Source organism: Cololabis saira, chromosome 7 (assembly GCF_033807715.1).
Source record: "Cololabis saira isolate AMF1-May2022 chromosome 7, fColSai1.1, whole genome shotgun sequence".
Taxonomy (NCBI): domain Eukaryota; kingdom Metazoa; phylum Chordata; class Actinopteri; order Beloniformes; family Belonidae; genus Cololabis; species Cololabis saira.
In genome coordinates this window covers 9,297,364-9,319,236 of record NC_084593.1, presented here as the reverse complement: position 1 = coordinate 9,319,236, position 21,873 = coordinate 9,297,364, and positions in this window count along the sequence as shown.

Genomic DNA, 21,873 nt, shown 5'->3' with positions numbered 1-21,873 from the left:
AAAAATGCCACGCAGGCTTTGTGATCTGGATGTTCCATTTCATTATTAATGAAAGAAAGTGAAATTTGACATTTATGTTGGACCTGCAGATGCAAATGAGTCTCTGTAAAAGACTCCACGAATGAAACCACTGATAATCTAAAATGTGATAAAAACAGGACTGTAGTTTATGGAAAAAAAATATTTTCATTTTATTTTTTGGTTTCACTGTACACTTTATTTAAATATCTAATCATTTAAATGTCACTGTTCCCTTCAATTTGCATCCTGGTTCATACATACAGTCATTTCTAAATGTTTTGCAGTCTATTTAGGTCCAGAAAGAAGATTATGGACGTAAATGAACCCACGGTCTATAAGTGGTGAAGAGTGTAAACTTTTATTGGGGATCAAATCTATCCAATATGCAGTTTTGATGTAGATGGAAATATGAGTTTGCAGCAATGGCCATGCAACTAATTTGTTAACGCTCTTGCGTTAAATACTACATATGTATACTAGGCCTGTGTTGAAAAAATTGATTTCACAATTCTAAATTGATTCTCATATTAATTCCTGAAAATCGATTCATATGTCTAAAGATCGATTTTTACTTTTTTTTTTTTTTTCTTCTTTTATTTATTTATGTATTTTTTTTTCATCATTACATTATAACTTTTGGTTATTTTTTTGTTTATGCCCAAAAAAGGAATGTTTTGTTGGACACAAGAATAACTGGTGCCATGTTTTGCCTTTAAATATGTTTAAATGTATGAAAACATTAAAGTGTTAGGTTATAATTGCATAAATTGTCTATATTTCATTACTTTATATACTGTCTTGGGGTTACATTTGCAAAAAATGCTAAAAACCAAATGCTCAAAAATTAAAAACCAAAATAGACCGAAAATGGAACAAATAAAAACGGAATGTGGGAGAAAATAAAACTGATTTCATCCGTCTCTGTTTCCTCCCTGGATCTGTTTGGTAATTCTGACCCACGATGTTTCTGAAAGCAGTTCTATCAGCATTCTGGGAGCTGATTGGTCCTTACAGCATCATTAGCTGCAATACTTGCTGTTGAATCTCAATATAATACTAGTAGTAATATCTTGCATAACTACAGTCATATAATTCATGCAACAGCTCAAAAAACAGTTTTAATAACACTAACCCAAATCAATATCGGAATCGAATCGGATCGATCAAATCTTGATAATCGATTCTGAATCTTAAGAACCGGAATCGAATCGATTCTTGGCATTTGAATCGATCCCCAGCCCTAATATATACTCAAGCAACTGCAAAGTATCAGCCAGAGAGACTCTTCAGGTTGTTTGTCAAACTGGTGTAAACATTATCATATGGTACATGAATTACAATCTTATTTATTTTAATTAAGAGACACTTTTCACAGGATACAAAAAATATAGTATCATCATAGGGCCTGAAAGGGAAAGGCAGTCGCGCACTTCAACACCATTTGCAGCCTACTGATGTCATCTCTTGTCTTGCTGAAAGATGATATTAAGAGCACTCCTCTTCATCACGATTCGTGGTCGTAATGGCACGTTACACAGGTCATTAAGCTAATAGGATAACAAATGATTAGAGGAGCACATTTGATCTCCCCTCCGCCATCTCTTGTTGGAGTCAGTTTGTGATAATGTAATGGCAATAAGCCACGCCACGTCAAGTCAGAGACCGAACAACAGGATTTAAAGTCTATTGTGTTTCGGCACGCTTGACGTATGTGAGGGAATTCAGCTTAAATGTTTCTAATGACTCCCTGCGGAGCCTGCATCTGCACACTTTTTGACATGTTTTTCAGTCTTTATTCTTCTCCAAAATCTTTTGATGGTGAACTTTTTTTAAACTGTAAAGACTTTGATTGATTTGTTCTGAATGTTGGTGAATTAAACCAATAGTGGTTTATATGAGGATTAACTATTGTGAACCTGACAATTTATTTATTTATTTATTTAACTTTAATTCAACCAGACAACAACATCAAGAACTGATTCTTATTCACGATGTCGGCCTGGTAAGTGCCAAATAAAGAAAAAAAAAGCACACGAGGGGTAAGGGAGAGAGGAGAAAAGAAAAACATGAAGCAACAAAATATAAACCATAACACTCATGACATTAAAACGTTTACAATTCTCATTAGAAAACCTAGGATTGTCATTCAAATCATCAGATATTTGGCAGCAGATGTAAAAAAGAAATACTCTTTATGCAGAAAACTAAGTCTTGCTTTGACCTTTGATTGCAATATACAAACATTACGTGGATAGTACCAAAGTGCTGCCACTCCTGCGGCTGCAGCCGTCTGTCAGTTGCAATCACAGCTGGAGATGTTCATCTCTACTGTCAAGACTGCAAAAAACACTTGTGTGTCCGTGAATCCAAAGCTGATGGATCTTGCACGGCCCTGCGCCATTAAATAATAAATAATAATTATCATTTATATATAAATAGTGCTGCACTGGCATAGAGTCAGGACGGAGAAGAAGTGTTGGAACAAAAAAGAGCAGACAAAAGAAAGTTTATTTGTAGCTCAAAACATATTTCATGTTTTTTACTTCTTCTTTATCTATCCCATGACTTTCTTTCACTCTCCTACAGCATCCATTACAATTATATATAAATTGTGAAGCTAGTACTTTAATGATTGAGGAGATTGCAAACCTAGCTGGCTTACAGTAAATGTGGCACAAATTTGAAGTTTGCTCTTCGGCATTTCAGAAATGTCTGCAATTGGAAAATATTTCAAATTGGACAGGGAATGCAGTGCTTCTGCAGCTTTTACCATCTGCAATTTGGGATTTTTATGTTTTTTTGTGGCTTGCCAAAGTATTGGATCGAGACTTATTATTGGCTGATGCTTAAAATCAAATGACTTATTATTTTTTTTATTCAATGATTTATGAGTAATGCACTCAGGGCATTTAGATTTACACTGACCTCTACAAGTGCAAGCGCTAAAACAGTGGTCATTTATATTGTGAATACACCAGAATGGTACCTGTGAGTGGCATTTATTCAATTTGTTAAAATTACATCAATAAATGTCTGATATTTTAGAATCATATCCTGTGGGTTTATATATATTTGATGCAAATTTAAAAAATTAAATTAACAGTTCAGGCCTGGTTTTAACTCTGGAGGTGGCTTTCTCACTAAACAAGGGCTTATGTTGCCCATTGACATTTAATAATTAATGACTAAGCATATGTACATCTTGGAGTTCCGTGTACCATATATCATTACAATTACTGTATGCATTCCAAGCACGTAACAAAACTAGCTGATAGGTGTTTGGTAGGTGTGATTTTCATTATCTGATGTCTGTGTTCATCTTTTTTTATTTGTTTGCTTGTTTTTCTGCTAATTCAGTCATTCCCACTGGTTTAAAGCACCAACATGCTTCCATATGTCAGAATTAGTGTTGTGAAAGGAAGAGAGGGCCAAGAACAAACTCTGAAATAGAATATTGAATGTTTATGTAGAATGAGTTCCTACCCTTGGCATATTGGAATCAGACAACAGATGGGACAGGAAAGAGTTTCCGAAAACCCCTAACAGATTTCAGCTGCTAATATTTTGTATTCAGATTACAATAATCCCCTTTACACAGAAAATTGTACTCTTTAACCATTCACTTCTTTCTCTGGGAGCAATTAAAACAAGCTCTTGCAGCTCTGGTCCAACAGGAAGCATTAGCAGACTTATGACTTCAAAGGCTGCAGCTCAAATATACCACAGTGAGATGTGTTTCAGTTCTGGCTTTTCCCCAAAAAAGCTTTTTTTTTTCTTTCTTCCTAGTGAACAAAGATAGTTTTGTATATTTATTGGGGGAAAATGGGAAAATCAGGTCTGAAAATATTCAGCTAAGAGCAACAAATGCTCAAAAGTGCACACTACAGGAGAAAAATGCTAAAAGTCAGCTAATGGATCATGAACATAAAGGAACGGTTGAGAGCCTAGAAAACCATGGACTGTGATTTATTTCTTTTACAAGGCTGCAAACATTTATTTTTTCTAAAACCTTCACCATGATATTTTTTACCCATACATATTTTTCTGGAAGTGCTTAAATGGAAATTCTGTTGTATATGTAATATAGACAGTGTCCCCAGTGTGCCCCCAGCATGTTTACCCCACATGTTGAACATTTGCAGTCCAGTTGAAGGCCATCCTCTTCTAAAGCCGGTTGCTGCTTTTCCCAGTAGCATCTGATAGTGCCTTAATGGCTTATCAGAGAGCCTGCCCTTGAACCCATATACTCTTCAGAGGCCGAGTTGTTGATGTGGCTTCAAATTCACTGCAACCACCTCTACAGGGAACAGGGTATGCCAGTAACAATGTTCCATCTATGTGTGCTATGTGTGTGTATATTCAGCATTTAGCATACACACACTTCCCTATTTGCTGCCTACTAATCACAGACTGGATAAAACAATATAACAATGGACAAAGCATTAGGTCACGTGTCCCATTGGGTTCTAATGAGCGGTATTGAACATAAACCGTATAAAACAATGGAAAAAACATTCAGGTCATGTGACACATTGGATTCTGCAGACCAGTTTTGAAGCCCGTTTTTCTCTGTGCTGAACACAGCCGTGTTGCTGAACAAGCCCTTGGGAACACGCCCACCCAACCTGATCTCACAAAAATCCGTGAAATGCCCACGACCTCTCACCACTATTTTCCGTGGTACCAACACGGAAACTGGTAAAATTACGTGTGGGCACCACGGATATTGTACCATGCAAAGTCAATGGGATCCGTGGTCGTGATATATACACGGATTATGACATTATTATTATTTATATATTATTCTTTGTTATAGTGGCTAAATTATGCGTTTTTGTCGCGCAAGGTACGGTTTTTTACTGTCAGTTTGTAAAAACATGTTTTTAACGCTGTTTTAGCAGTGTTTTAATGAGGTTTTAATCTGAGCACCACGGATATAGTACTATGCAAAGTCAATGGGGGCGTGGTCGTGATATATACACGAATTATGACATTATTATTATTTATATATTATTCTTTGTTATAGTGGCTAAATTATGCGTTTTTGTCGCGCAACGTACTGTTTTTTAATGTCAGTTTGTAAAAGCCCGTTTTTAACGCTGTTTTAGCAGTGTTTTAATGAGGTTTTAATCTGAGCACCACGGATATAGTACTATGCAAAGTCAATGGGGGCGTGGTCGTGATATATACACGAATTATGACATTATTATTATTTATATATTATTCTTTGTTATAGTGGCTAAATTATGCGTTTTTGTCGCGCAACGTACTGTTTTTTAATGTCAGTTTGTAAAAGCCCGTTTTTAACGCTGTTTTAGCAGTGTTTTAATGAGGTTTTAATCTGAGCACCACGGATATAGTACTATGCAAAGTCAATGGGGGCGTGGTCGTGATATATACACGAATTATGACATTATTATTATTTATATATTATTCTTTGTTATAGTGGCTAAATTATGCGTTTTTGTCGCGCAACGTACTGTTTTTTAATGTCAGTTTGTAAAAGCCCGTTTTAACGCTTTTTTAGCAGTGTTTTAATGAGGTTTTAATCTGAGCACCACGGATATAGTACTATGCAAAGTCAATGGGGGCGTGGTCGTGATATATACACGAATTATGACATTATTATTATTTATATATTATTCTTTGTTATAGTGGCTAAATTATGCGTTTTTGTCGCGCAACGTACTGTTTTTTAATGTCAGTTTGTAAAAGCCCGTTTTTAACGCTGTTTTAGCAGTGTTTTAATGAGGTTTTAATCTGAGCACCACGGATATAGTACTATGCAAAGTCAATGGGGGCGTGGTCGTGATATATACACGAATTATGACATTATTATTATTTATATATTATTCTTTGTTATAGTGGCTAAATTATGCGTTTTTGTCGCGCAACGTACTGTTTTTTAATGTCAGTTTGTAAAAGCCCGTTTTTAACGCTGTTTTAGCAGTGTTTTTATGAGGTTTTAATCTGACCACCACGGATATAGTACTATGCAAAGTCAATGGGGGCGTGGTCGTGATATATACACGAATTATGACATTATTATTATTTATATATTATTCTTTGTTATAGTGGCTAAATTATGCGTTTTTGTCGCGCAACGTACTGTTTTTTAATGTCAGTTTGTAAAAGCCCGTTTTTAACGCTGTTTTAGCAGTGTTTTTATGAGGTTTTAATCTGACCACCACGGATATAGTAGCCTACTATGCAAAGCAACCTGATCTCACAAAAGTCTGGGAAATGCCCACGACCTATTTCCGTGGTACCAACACGGAAAGTGGTATAATTCCGTGTGACCACCACGATATAGTACTATGCAAAGTCAATGGGATCCATGGTCGTGATATACACACGGATAATGCCCACGACCTATTTTCCGTGGTACCAACACGGAAAGTGCTATAATTCCGTGTGACCAACACGGATATAGTACTGTGCAAAGTCAATGGGATCCGTGGTCGTGATATATACACGTTTTTTGACATTATTATTATTTATATATTATTCTTTGTTAAAGTGGCTAAATTATGCGTTTTTGTTGCGCAAGGTACGGTTTTTTACTGTCAGTTTGTAAAAACATGTTTTTAACGCTGTTTTAGCAGTGTTTTAATGAGGTTTTAATCTGACCACCACGGATATAGTACTATGCAAAGTCAATGGGAGGCGTGGTCGTGATATATACACGTTTTATGACATTATTATTATTTATATATTATTCTTTGTTATAGTGGCTAAATTATGCGTTTTTTTTGCCGCGCAAGGTACGGTTTTTACTGCCAGTTTGTAAAAACATGTTTTTAACGCTGTTTTAAGAAGAGACAGGCGATATTTAAAGTTTCTCCCATTTCGTCAACCACAGGGGATTCCCTGGGCGTCCCCTCTACGTCATAGAGTGACGAGGGGGGATCCTGATCACGTGACGGATCCCCCCGAATAATAATGATAATGCTAATGATAATAGTAATATTAATAATAATAAGAAGAAGAAGAAGAAGAAGAAGAAGAAGAAGAAGAAGAAGAAGAAGAAGAAGAATGATAATAATAATAAGAATGATGATAATAATAATGATAATGATACTAATAATAATAATAACAATGATGATAATAATAATAATAATAATAATAATTAAAGCTGCAAGCAGCGATGAACGGGCCCTCGCACTCACGGCCACCGCCCCACATAAGCATATAAGAAATGACACCATCCACGACTTCCTAAGTCAAACCATTCAAAAGTTATAGCAGAAAAAAGGGACAACCAATCAGAAGAAGGGGCGGGGCTAATTCATGCCAATGAAGGTCAAGGACTCCATACAGAATCTGATGACACCACCCACGACTCTCTATGTCAAACCATTCCAAAGTTATAGCAGAAAATCGGGACAACCAATCAGAAGAAGGGGCGGGGCTAATTCAGGCCAATGAAGGTCAAGGACTCATTACAGAGTCCCATGACACCACCCACAACTTCCTATGTCAAACCATTCAAAAGTTATGGCAGAGAAAAGTATTATAGGGGGCGCTGTTGAGCCGTTAGGCCACGCCCATTAAAGCAAACCATGAAATATCCAATTTATCGCCAAGTCTGTCTTGCATGCAAAATTTGGTGACTTTTGGAGAACTATCAAATACGGACCAATCAGATTTCAAAATGGCCGACTTCCTGTTCGGTTTCGGCCATGGCTCCAAGAGACTTTTCTTTAAGTTGTGCCATGATACAGGTGTGTAGCGATTTTCGTGCATGTACGTCAAACCGTATTGTGGGGCTTGAGGCACAAAGTTTTCCGGGGGGCGCTGTTGAGCCATTTTGCCACGCCCATTAATGCAAACCATGAAATATCAAATTTATCGCCAGGCCTGGCTTGCGTGCCAAATTTGGTGCCTTTTGGGGAACTATCAAATAAGAACCAATCAGATGAAGGGGGGGTGCGCTTGTTGGCGTCTAGCGTCGCCACGGTAACACTTTTGAAAGAGAAAAGTAATGCGCGTAGTCGCAGGATGGAGACGCACATTTTGATGTATAACACATCTGGGTTCACGATACGGTTCGGGCCGTATTAATTCTCGAAGGAATGGCATATATTGCTCCAAAATTACGCGATTAATTCAGAATGTTCAAAATGGCCGACTTCCTGTTCGGTTTCGGCCATGGCACCAAGAGACTTTTCTTTTAGTTGCGACATGATACAGGTGTGTACCGATTTTCGTTCATGTACGTCAAACCGTATTGTGGGGCTTGAGGCGCAAAGTTTTTTCTATCTGAACCGATCAGATGAAGGGTGGGCGCACTTTTTGGCATCTAGCGTCGCCACGGTAACGCTTTTGAAAGAGAAAAGTAATGCGCGTAGTCGCAGGATGGAGACGCACATTTTGATGTATAACACACCTGGGTCCACGTTACGGTTCGGGCCGTATTAACTGCCGAAGGAAGGCATCAATTTCGCCAAAATGACGCGATTAATTCAAAATGGCCGACTTCCTGTTCGGTTTCTCGACATGACGCCCAGACACTTTTCTTTAAGTTGTGTACTGATACAGGTGTGTACCGATTTTCGTGCATGTACGACAAACCGCATTGTGGGGCTTGAGGCACAAAGTTTTCAAGGGGGCGCTGTTGAGCCATTTTGCCACGCCCATTAATGCAAACCATTAAATATCAAATTTTTCGCCAGACCTGGCTTGCATGCAAAATTTGGTGACTTTTTGGGCACGTTTAGGGGGGCAAAAAGGCCTTCCTTTTGTCAGAACAATAAGAAGAAGAAGAAGAATTAAAGCTGCAAGCAGCGATGAACGGGCCCTCGCACTCACGGCCACCGCCCCCCATAAGCATATCAGACCTGACACAACCCACGACTTCCTATGTCAAACCATTCAAAAGTTATAGCAGAAAAAAGGGACAACCAATCAGAAGTAGGGGCGGGGCTAATTTAAGCCAATGAAGGTCAAGGACTCCATACAGAATCTGATGACACCACCCACGACTCTCTATGTCAAACCATTCAAAAGTTATAGCAGGAAATAGGGACAACCAATCAAAAGAAGGGGCGGGGCTAATTTTCATTAATTATGGTCAAGGACTCTATACCGAGTCCCATGACACCACCCACGACTCTTTATGTCAAACCATTCAAAAGTTATGGCACAGAAAAGTATTCTAGGGGGCGCTGTTGAGCCGTTAGGCCACGCCCATTAATGCAAACCATGAAATATCAAATTTATCACCAGGCCTGGCTTGCATGCAAAATTTGATGACTTTTGGAGAACTATCAAATATGGACCAATCAGATGAAGGGGGGGGCGCGCTTTTTGGCGTCTAGCGTCGCCACGTTAACACTTTTGAAAGAGAAAAGTAATGCGTGTAGTCGCAGGGTGAAGACGCACATTTTGATGTATAACACACCTGGGTGCACGTTACGGTTTGGGCGGTATTAATTGCCGAAGGAATGTCATAAATTGCGCCAAAATTACACAATTAATTCAAAATGGCCGACATCCTGTTCGGTTTCGGCCATGGCGCCAAGAGACTTTTCTTTAAGTTGTGCCATGATACAGGTGTGTACCGATTTTCGTGCATGTACGTCAAACCGTATTGTGGGGCTTGAGGCACAAAGTTTTCCGGGGGGCGCTGTTGAGCCATTTTGCCACGCCCATTAATGCAAACCATGAAATATCAAAATTATCACCAGGCCTGGCTTGCATGCCAAATTTGGTGCCTTTTGGGGTACTATCAAATATGGACCAATCAGATGAAGGGGGGCCGCGCCTTTTGGCGTCTAGCGTTGCCACGGTAACACTTTTGAAAGAGAAAAGTAATGCGCGTAGTCGCAGGATGGAGACGCACATTTTGATGTATAACACATCTGGGTTCACGATACGGTTCGGGCCGTATTAATTCTCGAAGGAATGGCATATATTGCTCCAAAATTACGCGATTAATTCAGAATGTTCAAAATGGCCGACTTCCTGTTCGGTTTCGGCCATGGCGCCAAGAGACTTTTCTTTAAGTTGCGACATGATACAGGTGTGTACCAATTTTCGTTCATGTACGTCAAACCGTATTATGGGGCTTGAGGCACAAAGTTTTTTCTGTCTGAACCGATCAGATGAAGGGTGGGCGCGCTTTTTGGCGTCTAGCGTCGCTACGGTAATGCTTTTGAAAGAGAAAAGTAATGCGCGTAGTCGCAGGATGGAGACGCACATTTTGATGTATAACACACCTGGGTGCACGTTACGGTTCGGGCCGTATTAACTGCCGAAGGAATGGCATAAATTTCGCCAAAATGACACGATTAATTCAAAATGGCCGACTTCCTGTTCCGTTTCTCGACATGACGCCCAGACACTTTTCTTTAAGTTGTGCCATGATACAGCTGTGTACCGATTTTCGTGCATGTACGACAAACCGCATTGTGGGGCTTGAGGCACAAAGTTTTCAAGGGGGCGCTGTTGAGCCATTTTGCCACGCCCATTAATGCAAACCATTAAATATCAAATTTTTCGCCAGACCTGGCTTGCATGCAAAATTTGGTGACTTTTTGGGCACTTTTAGGGGGGCAAAAAGGCCTTCCTTTTGTCAGAACAATAAGAAGAAGAAGAAGAATAATTCCTGCAATTACAATAGGGCCTTCGCACTGCAAGTGCTCGGGCCCTAATAATTCCTGCAATTACAATAGGGCCTTCGCACTGCAAGTGCTCGGGCCCTAATAATAATAATAATAATGCAGAAATTAATTAATTATTTATATTAATCATAATATTAATATTTAGTATAATAATAAATACACCTGTAGCACAAACCAGTGTTTATAGCAAACATTCAGAGACATTATCAGACAATGATTAATGACGCAACACAGTCTCACTCCGGAGGCATGTGCTTGTGCTCTTACGCCATATTAAAACAAATTATAAACCACATTAACACTTCATAAAAACAAAGATCGAGGGATGAGGTCTGAAAGATCTGTTTTGAAACGTGGCTTAATACGTTACGCCACTGAACGCAACCCTTCCTGTCGCCGAGATAGGCAGCAGGACAAAACGTTAAAATAGCACTAATAAATGCATATATTGATCTTGTCCATCACATACATCTACTCACGATATAAATATACATTTTATGGTCACACTTTGTCTGTTGAAAAATGAGCGGATATATTATTTCGGAACCCTAATGTCAACATCTGTTATGAGATTCTGTTATAGTGGGAGGCCCCGCCCCCTCCGGTGTTGTCATGGTAACGTTTTGCCCCGACTGTTAAACAGGAAGTGCTGTACAGCTGATGTCTCGAACGTTAACCGTTGAACGTTAATTAAAGCAGAGACGTTCAATAAACTGTATAGCGTATCTTTGATTAAAGTACTGCTGAAGTGATAGAAACGCTCCATGTCTCCTCTCCATTTATTGAACACAAACAACATCTTAACCCTAAACCGGAAGGAGGTTACCAGAACTTTTGAACTTTTTTTAAAAACATTTTTTAAGATGTGTTTGCATAACTTAAACACACAGAAATGTATTAGCACTATGATATATTATACATTTGATCATCCTTGATCATCCAGGATCATCCTGTCAGACTGGGGAAGCGGTTAAAGGATCTCTAAATAGCCATGTTAAGTTAATGGGAAAATTTCAAAAGGTGAAACAATCAGTATTTAAAGGGGAAAATAAACTCAGAACTGGTCCAAATTGAATAGTATGACTGTGTATAATACTATCATCGATATCTTAAAGAAATCTGGCCACAAAATACTCGTTAAAAGATTTTGACTGATTGTTTCCAGCTCAGCCCCTTAAATAGGTCTCTGAATATACAAGTCAAACATCCATGATCTGTACCAACAAGAAAATCAAACTTTGTCGTAGGACAACAGTGAAGACATCGTTGGAAAGGTCTTAACCTCAGGAGCAACATATGTCAATATGAGATTTGTGGGCAATTCCTGCTCCCCAGGTGTGCCCTTTGAACCTTGTACCTGTGACACTTTTGAAGGCCTATAATTCAACAACAAAATATGCTAGAGACATGGGGTCAACAGTTTTGGAAAGCTCTGCACCTCTACTATCATGCCCGACAGTAGTCCAATAGGGGGCGCCACTGAATAGGGTCAAAACCTATAAAAAACATGATTTCACCCTCTTACCAATACAAAAGTCAAAATCAGACCGAACAGGCGTGCTTCCCACCCTTAAAAACATATAATAAGCTTGCAAAGTTCGTGATCACAGTTTTATATAAGCGCTAATTCATTGGAACTACAAAAGCTATGACGTAGCACAATGCTGTGTATTGTAACTTGGCGCAAATTGTAGTTCTGTAACCTCTTCCGGTTTAGGGTTAAGATGTTGACATTAGGGTTCCGAAATAATATATCCGCTCATTTTTCAACAGACAAAGTGTGACCATAAAATGTATATTTATATCGTGAGTAGATGTATGTGATGGAAAAGATCAATATATGCATTTATTAGTGCTATTTTAACGTTTTGTCCTGCTGCCTATCTCGGCGACAGGAAGGGTTGCGTTCAGTGGCGTAACGTATTAAACAACGTTTCAAGACCTCATCCCTCGATCTTTGTTTCTATGAAGTGTTAATGTGGTTTATAATTTGTTTTAATATGGCGTTGTAAGAGCACAAGCTGTTAAAAATAAGGGCAGTAGAATACAGCAGGTAAGTATTTAATTTAGGAGTGTCATCAAACCACACTTTTAAATTGAAGTACTGCTCTGATCGTCACATATAGACGGGATTACATTGGAAGTGTCATACAATTTGGTGTATTCTATTTGTGTCTGAAAATTTCTCGCTAGAAATGTCATCAAACCATCTTTTAAATTGAAGTATATGCATTTAAAAAAAAAAAGAGGAATGGGGAAGCCGCTCGCGGTGATCACCTGCTCCGAGCGTCAAATCTAGCCGCAGACGGGATAACATTGCAGCCAATAGGAGCCTATTTGCGCCTCCGGAGTGAGACTGTGTTGCGTCATTAATCATTGTCTGATAATGTCTCTGAATGTTTGCTATAAACACTGGTTTGTGCTACAGGTGTATTTATTATTATACTAAATATTAATATTATGATTAATATAAATAATTAATTAATTTCTGCATTATTATTATTATTATTATTATTATTATTATTATTATTATTATTATTATTATTATTATCATCATTGTTATTATTATTATTAGTATCATTATTATTATCATCATTCTTATTATTATTATCATTCTTCTTCTTCTTCTTCTTCTTCTTCTTCTTCTTCTTCTTCTTCTTCTTCTTCTTCTTCTTCTTATTATTATTATTATTATTATTATTATTATTATTATTATTAATATTACTATTATCATTAGCATTATCATTATTATTCGGGGGGATCCGTCACGTGATCAGGATCCCCCCTCGTCACTCTATGACGTAGAGGGGACGCCCAGGGAATCCCCTGTGGTTGACGAAATGGGAGAAACTTTAAATATCGCCTGTCTCTTCTTAAAACAGCGTTAAAAACATGTTTTTACAAACTGGCAGTAAAAACCGTACCTTGCGCGCCAAAAACGCATAATTTAGCCACTATAACAAAGAATAATATATAAATAATAATAATGTCATAAAACGTGTATATATCACGACCACGCCTCCCATTGACTTTGCATAGTACTATATCCGTGGTGGTCAGATTAAAACCTCATTAAAACACTGCTAAAACAGCGTTAAAAACATGTTTTTACAAACTGACAGTAAAAAACCGTACCTTGCGCAACAAAAACGCATAATTTAGCCACTTTAACAAAGAATAATATATAAATAATAATAATGTCAAAAAACGTGTTATATCACGACCACGGATCCCATTGACTTTGCACAGTACTATATCCGTGTTGGTCACACGGAATTATAGCACTTTCCGTGTTGGTACCACGGAAAATAGGTCGTGGGCATTATCCGTGTGTATATCACGACCATGGATCCCATTGACTTTGCATAGTACTATATCGTGGTGGTCACACGGAATTATACCACTTTCCGTGTTGGTACCACGGAAATAGGTCGTGGGCATTTCCCAGACTTTTGTGAGATCAGGTTGCTTTGCATAGTAGGCTACTATATCCGTGGTGGTCAGATTAAAACCTCATAAAAACACTGCTAAAACAGCGTTAAAAACGGGCTTTTACAAACTGACATTAAAAAACAGTACGTTGCGCAACAAAAACGCATAATTTAGCCACTATAACAAAGAATAATATATAAATAATAATAATGTCATAATTCGTGTATATATCACGACCACGCCCCCATTGACTTTGCATAGTACTATATCCGTGGTGCTCAGATTAAAACCTCATTAAAACACTGCTAAAACAGCGTTAAAAACGGGCTTTTACAAACTGACATTAAAAAACAGTACGTTGCGCGACAAAAACGCATAATTTAGCCACTATAACAAAGAATAATATATAAATAATAATAATGTCATAATTCGTGTATATATCACGACCACGCCCCCATTGACTTTGCATAGTACTATATCCGTGGTGCTCAGATTAAAACCTCATTAAAACACTGCTAAAACAGCGTTAAAAACGGGCTTTTACAAACTGACATTAAAAAACAGTACGTTGCGCGACAAAAACGCATAATTTAGCCACTATAACAAAGAATAATATATAAATAATAATAATGTCATAATTCGTGTATATATCACGACCACGCCCCCATTGACTTTGCATAGTACTATATCCGTGGTGCTCAGATTAAAACCTCATTAAAACACTGCTAAAACAGCGTTAAAAACGGGCTTTTACAAACTGACATTAAAAAACAGTACGTTGCGCGACAAAAACGCATAATTTAGCCACTATAACAAAGAATAATATATAAATAATAATAATGTCATAATTCGTGTATATATCACGACCACGCCCCCATTGACTTTGCATAGTACTATATCCGTGGTGCTCAGATTAAAACCTCATTAAAACACTGCTAAAACAGCGTTAAAAACGGGCTTTTACAAACTGACATTAAAAAACAGTACGTTGCGCGACAAAAACGCATAATTTAGCCACTATAACAAAGAATAATATATAAATAATAATAATGTCATAATTCGTGTATATATCACGACCACGCCCCCATTGACTTTGCATAGTACTATATCCGTGGTGCTCAGATTAAAACCTCATTAAAACACTGCTAAAACAGCGTTAAAAACGGGCTTTTACAAACTGACATTAAAAAACAGTACGTTGCGCGACAAAAACGCATAATTTAGCCACTATAACAAAGAATAATATATAAATAATAATAATGTCATAATTCGTGTATATATCACGACCACGCCCCCATTGACTTTGCATAGTACTATATCCGTGGTGCTCAGATTAAAACCTCATTAAAACACTGCTAAAACAGCGTTAAAAACGGGTTTTTACAAACTGACATTAAAAAACAGTACGTTGCGCGACAAAAACGCATAATTTAGCCACTATAACAAAGAATAATATATAAATAATAATAATGTCATAATTCGTGTATATATCACGACCACGCCCCCATTGACTTTGCATAGTACTATATCCGTGGTGCTCAGATTAAAACCTCATTAAAACACTGCTAAAACAGCGTTAAAAACGGGCTTTTACAAACTGACATTAAAAAACAGTACGTTGCGCGCCAAAAACGCATAATTTAGCCACTATAACAAAGAATAATATATAAATAATAATAATGTCATAATTCGTGTATATATCACGACCACGCCCCCATTGACTTTGCATAGTACTATATCCGTGGTGCTCAGATTAAAACCTCATTAAAACACTGCTAAAACAGCGTTAAAAACATGTTTTTACAAACTGACAGTAAAAAACCGTACCTTGCGCGACAAAAACGCATAATTTAGCCACTATAACAAAGAATAATATATAAATAATAATAATGTCATAATCCGTGTATATATCACGACCACGGATCCCATTGACTTTGCATGGTACAATATCCGTGGTGCCCACACGTAATTTTACCAGTTTCCGTGTTGGTACCACGGAAAATAGTGGTGAGAGGTCGTGGGCATTTCACGGATTTTTGTGAGATCAGGTTGCGCCCACCACATGTCAATCAAAGTTAGCTTTGCTCCCAGCTCCTCCAGCGAAACCCCCCTGAAACATCTGCAGAGCTGCTGTCAGATGTTTACAGCGCCATGCAAAAAAGACGATAATGGAGGAGCAAATGATAACGACTAGCCATTGGTTGAGCTGACTGCAAATCAACCATATTATATTTACATTTATTCATAAGCAAATTTATAAATAAGTAATATCTGTATTACTTGATATAAAAGGATCAAAAAAGTTAGCTGTAAATATGTTTATTTCTGCTCCAAAGTCTGACATTTTAACATAGGAGTCAATAGCGATTGATTGCTTTTGCAGCCACCCTCTAGCTGCCAGTCGAGGAACTGCAACAAAACTTAGATCCACATGAACATCAATGCGGAAGATGGTTGGCACTTGCTCCTGATCCATTATTTTCTAAAATGTACAAGGACTACTGTGAGGTTGACGATAATATCAGTTTTATCAGGTATAACTAAGCTGCTACATTGTTAAATAACTTTTTCATCTTTGTCAATGAGTGACAATCATACTTTAAAGTCTAAAATGAAAGAATTATATTCACTTTTAAAGGTATGATTAATCCCCCAGGCCTGTTAAACATAATTTTTCTTTTAATGCAAAGCATTTTGGAAAAATGTACCATCATTCATAAACCTCCACACAAGCTTGTAAAAACATTTCTTGCATCTTTGGCTTTCATAAATAGATCATTTATGACAGCACATGGTGGACTGGTGAAACCATTTACCCCAAGTGGTTTTGATTCTTAACGTAACAGTTGATGAAATACATCCAGGAAAATTACAACAGAATCTAGTTCCTGTCTCTTCTGTGCATCTCGTAGTTGCCCTGCTGTAAAATCTAACATTAATCATGTATATTTATGCCAACCCTATTCATATATCCATATATATTCAACACCTAACCCTAAACATTTGCAAATTAGAGGGAGTAAAATAGTGTAAGGACTGTGAAAAATGTTGTGTGGGGATGGTGTAAAACTCATGTCTTGGACAGAAGTCTGCGTTTTAACACCTCCCACCACTGCCACCAAATATCCTTGTAAGTATTTCTGACCAAATTAACAGCATCGAGTGTGTTCATCATCATGTAGCTAGACATCAGTCATGCAAATAATGAAGAATGTATTGACATGCCAAGCATCAACTGTGTATCTAAAGGGAAAATGTAATCACTGCATAATCTTTTAACCATTTTACGACACTGGTCTCTTCCACGCCATGAATCAATGTAGCTTTTACACAATCAGTTGGGAAATCTGGTTGACGAATTGCAAGGCGCAGTTACTTTTTTATATTTCTGAGGTATCAACTGTCTTATGGTGTGGTGGGTGTTTCCAATAGCGGAGTAAAATGTTACCTTTATACGTCTCAGCATCCCCAAGATACACGTCATCTCTGCATTTGTGGACCCGTGAGACATGTGCAGTGTCCTTTGACAATACCATAGTTAAGGTCAGCAAAAAAGTACAAATATATGCCTTCACAAACCGGTATAAAGTATTTGTATCTCTAGGTTGTTCCTTCAAGAATAGAGTGACTTTAGTCTCACCCCAGACACTAAAGTGGGATTTTTCTTACTGTATGTGTTCTGTCCTCTGTCTTCCTTATATGGACAACTATTTAAAACAATAAAAAAGTGAATTGATAAATCCTGTTCTGAAAAGAAAAATAATTGCTTTTTTAAGATGATTAGGGTAACGAAAAATATAATAGTTTGAGTTCAATACAGCCTTTTACAATGCTTTATGTTTTGGCTAAGTTAGACTAAGTGGCAAGTACAGCGAAATACTGTGTTCCTTTGGTTTAAAATGAAGAATTATATGTGCACCATGTGGCAATTTTTAAATTTCCACTACCCGTGCATTTGGTTCTAGGGATGTCCCGATCAGGTTTTTTTGCCCCCGAGTCCGAGTCCTTTGATTTTGAGGACTTGCCGATACCGAGTCCCGATCCGATACTTTTATAAAACAATAAAAAATGAAGAAGAGAAAAGAAAATTATGCAGGATGACCGTTTTATTATATTTTAACATGTGTACTGTAAACTGAGCACATAGGAGGTAGGCAGCTAAAACATTCTTAAGTCAGTATAAAAAAAATGTCTTTTCTTTTTCTTTTTTTTTTTTTTTTTTTAGCATAGGGCTGCTTCAGCTTCAAAACAAACAGGCGTGCTCTGCGCGCATGCGGTGTATGGCTGCCGCTCCAAGCCCACTACTCCACGTGTGCGTTGATTTATGGTCCCGCGTCACACCAACGCAGAGCCTTCCGCGACGCGGAACCATAATGTCGGCGCCGCAGCTCCGCTTCAGTCCTGGGGCCTCATCTATAAAGCTTGCTTGCGCAGAAAAAGCGCCTGAAAGTTGCGGAAGCCACCATCTACGCAAAGCCTCGGATCTAAAAAGAAAAAACTAACCGATGCTGAAAAAAGAAAGTGTTCTGATTAAAATAAGGAAAGTTGGACTACCGTATATAACAATTGCGTTCATAAGGATAAAGTTTTAAAAAAAAATAAAAATTAAAGAAATTGTCTCTTCTCCCTGTGTGTGTCTGCCTGTCATGCACGGGTACTTGGGCGCATGTTGTTTACTTTTAAGCCGGAATTATGGTTCTGCGTCACACCAACGCAGAGCCTACGCCGTAGGGTCTGGCGTAGGGTGCGTGTCGCCGCGAACCCTACGCTGTAGACTCTGCGTCGGTGCGACGCGGAACCATAAATCAACGCACACGTGGATGTCGGCGCCAGTGAGTATTTTCACCGGACATTTTGACCGGAGAGATTATAAAATACCGGACTTCGGCATATTTTACCGGACAAAGTCCGGCAATTACCGGACAACAGAAACCCTGATATATATATATCCGATTCCTGATCGGCTCATAACGTCCGAGTCCGGATCGAGTCTGCAATCACGTGATCGGCCCCGATTTCCGATCACGTGATCGGATCGGGACAACTCTATTTGGTTCTACCCAGTGATAGCGGCTGAACATTAGGTTTTAGCTATATATGGTACAACAGTGTAGTTTTGCACATTGGCTGTGTTAAATAAGCATTAAAGTAGACAAGTAAAATGTAATTTCAATTTCAGCTTATGGGTTTTTGTGTGAATAAATGTTAAATTACCACCAGAGTCTGGCACTGACTGCTAATTAGTTATCTGGGCACAAAGCCAGCTTTCATATGAAACATTTGTATTTACTGTACATGCATGTTAAAAATTACCTGTAACTGAGAAAAAAAAAGAATTAATTTGTGGTTTTGGTCTACTCTCTTCACTGCAGTGCCTTAATGAAAAATGTACCTTCCCAATGACCATGATGCATATTGCATTTTCTAGGGCAGGGCTGATCTTCATTTCTTTTGTTATGCACCACCTCTAGGTTTCCTGTGCTTGTTTGCCACTTGAGACATACTGCCAGCTAATTGTCTGCTCCTCTTCTCCCAACCTGCCTTCCCTATCCTGGAAATTCAGCTGTGCCTGGATCATCTAAGAGTCTCTTAATGAAATCCCAAAGGCTCCACAAGCTGTAACACGTGCATGTAGAAGCCGTTAGATACAGAAGCAGGTTTCAACTGAGGTCTTGTCACTGTTAACTATTTCGTACTTTACAGGCCAGTTATGAAAATATAATATCTTTAAGTCAGTGACAAGCTATAGGATTTAACAACAGGTGGGACAAAAGCCCATAAGCAAATGGGATAAATGTAATTGTGTAGGCAAGCTGTTTTTTATGAATTTGGTCATGATGCTATTACCAAGACCGTGTTGCTAGGGTACTTGCAAATGAAGAGTAGAGGATGGTTTGTTTCTTCCATTTTTTTCATTTGTCCTGTTGCACAGTAACAAAACCTCTTAAGTGTTTCATGTGCACATTCTTTCAGGCACTTGAAGGAAATGGAAACAAGTTGATAACACAACCCTGACTTGCTCACCCTTTGAAATAGTACAAAGGATCTTTGCAATATTTGACTCAGATAGTCCTTCTATATCAGAGATGGGCAACTTTGTTCCATGATGGCCACTGTCCTGCATGCTTTAGTTGTTTCCCTGTTTTTACACATCTGATTCAAATGAATGGTCATTACCAACTTGTCATCAAGGTCTGCACAACCCTGTTAATGATTAAGCCACTTGTATCAGGGTGTGATTAAACAGGAAAACATGCAGGACAGTGGCCCTCGAGGACTGGACCTGCCCATCTATAAGCTTGGAAGTTAAGCTGTATTTACACTTGTTCAGTCTCTTGCTCTATCATTCCCTCATTTTTTCTTGCATCTTTCCCCCTCTGATATGATATCCAGTGAAGCTCTGTGAGCTAGCTTCATGGTTGTTGTTGTTTGACTTGGTACTATGAAGCCATATAGGATCACGACAGCTGGATAAAACTTCCTGAGAGTAATCATGTACCTTTGCATTAAATTGAAACTGTTATTTTAACACAAACAAATATTTGATTGTACTTTGAGGTGGCATGCTCGCAAACATATATTTCACAGTTTACATGCATACATGTTTCTCTAAACTTTAGACAGCAGAAAATAATTATTTATTATATTAAAATATAGCAGAAAAAAACATTTATCTGGTTACACTCAGTTTATCCAATTTTTTTTTTTATCCTACCTCTTATCTCTGGTGTCCCCCAAGGCTCTGTTCTTAGCTCACTTATTTATCATTTACCTGCTTCCACTTGACCATTTATTTCCATTCTCATTGCTACATGGATGACACACAGCTCCATCTACCGAGCCAACCCACTTCTATTCTCCATGCATTTCCCTCTCTTGACTCTCTTCAGGAAATCAGATCTTAGTTCCCCCTAAACTTCCTGAATATAACACTAACAAAACAGAATTTCTAATCATTGGCACCAAATCCATACTATCCAGTAAATAATTTCTTTCTTTCTTCCCATTTAAAATTCCTCAGTTTACCGCTTTTCTATTACTATTCTAGAGGACAACAATGAATAACACGCCAAACCAAGTTGTACGGTATCACAAATAATTTTAAAACAATCACATTATATTTACTTTAAGCCAAAGCACCTTAGAACAGAGCTATACATTCAAGCCACAGAAACATAGTAGATCACATAGTAGCTGCAGATAAGACAGTATTTAAATAAGTGCAGCTAAGTACCACTGAGATGACATTTAAGTGCAGCTTGGGAACTTAAGCCTTTAAGCAGATGTGGATCCTCTGATCATCTTGTAAGCAAGTGAAAGAGACTTGTTTTTTATTCAAGTAACCACAGGTAGCTAGTGAAGCTCAATGAACAGATGTGCGGGGAGGGTTTGAGAGACAAAGGGTTTGATTGCATAAATTGAAAGGAGCACGTTGCAGTAATCGAGGTAGGATTAAATTACGGCCTGTACCAGGAGTCAGGATTGGTTTTATATGGTTTTCCTTATCGATAAAGTATTCTGATTCTGATTATTTCTGTGTGTTGTAGAAAGCAAAGTGGCATGACCGGGACACCGAGGCAACATGGTCAGAGAAAGATGACTGGTCATCAAACAGGACACCCAAGTTCTTCGTAAGTTTTGCGGGAGGGACAGTAGTAGAAGGAATATTCATGTTGATACTGAGGCTGAACGAATGATGGGCATGGATATCCATGACTTCAGTCTTATATGGATTAAGTTGAAAAGTGGAGATCCTTCATTCATGAAGACTGCTCAGAAAAGCAAGCTGAAATTT